Source organism: Alexandromys fortis, unplaced genomic scaffold (assembly GCF_014885135.2).
Source record: "Alexandromys fortis isolate MF-2015 unplaced genomic scaffold, M_Fortis_MF-2015_v1.1 scaffold_53, whole genome shotgun sequence".
Classification (NCBI taxonomy): domain Eukaryota; kingdom Metazoa; phylum Chordata; class Mammalia; order Rodentia; family Cricetidae; genus Alexandromys; species Alexandromys fortis.
The window spans coordinates 8,950,829-8,951,807 of NW_026067939.1; positions in this window are offsets into that span (position 1 = coordinate 8,950,829).

Genomic DNA, 979 nt, shown 5'->3' on the forward strand with positions numbered 1-979 from the left:
AGAAGACACAGTACTGATTCTAAAACAACATGAAACAGTTCCAGGGATAGGAATGGACTATGACCAAAAAAAAAAAAAAATCACTTTCATGCTGAGAATGAAAAAGTGACCAGACAAATCACAGTGTTTACCTACCTATTTAGGTAGCTTGAATACGAATTTTAAGGGCTGCAGACCAGCTGGCTCTCCTGAGGAACATTTGCAGACTAGATGACAGGTTGATTCATTTGGATTAACTCTTCAGGATGATGGGATGGTACATATGTGTTCTTTAACAGAAAGCTTCTCAGCAGGCCACAGTTTTCCTGGAATTGTAAAAGCCATGTCTCCACTCCAGGACAGGACAAAGTAATCAAAAGACACTGTTCCAATCCTGACTCCAAGACTTTAAAAGCTGTTCACCTCTGTCAGGCTCCCTAAAAATAGGACTTTTAGAATTAAGGTTTACCTGAGTAATACCTTGATCTTGGAAAATAAATTTTCTTCTTTTTTTTTGTAAAAATTTACCTTATTACGAATTATACTGCTTTTTAGGCAAAGACAGATATCAACTATGGATAGAGACAGATATCAACTATGAATAGAGATTTTGGTTCTGAGTTGCAGGTAAATACTTTCTCTTAAAACCTAGAATCAGACCTTTAACTTTTTTGTTTGTTTATTTTGTTTTCAAGACAAGGTTTCTCTGTGTAGCCCTGGCTGTTCTGGAACTGTTTTGTAGTTCTGTAGAATGGACTGGCCTTGAACTTGCAGAGGTCTGCTTGCCTCTGTTTGTGGAGCTCTGGGATTAAAGGCGTGCACCACCAATGCACAACTGATCTTTAACTTTTGATAAACACTTCCAGCTGAGTGCGTCTCCAAATGGTTGTTTGTTTCACATCTCACTTTTGAGTTTTCCACTCTTTTTCCCAGATTGTATGTCTTTCTCCTTTACATCACGAATACATAGCATATAATCTATTTTCCTTAGGCAAATATA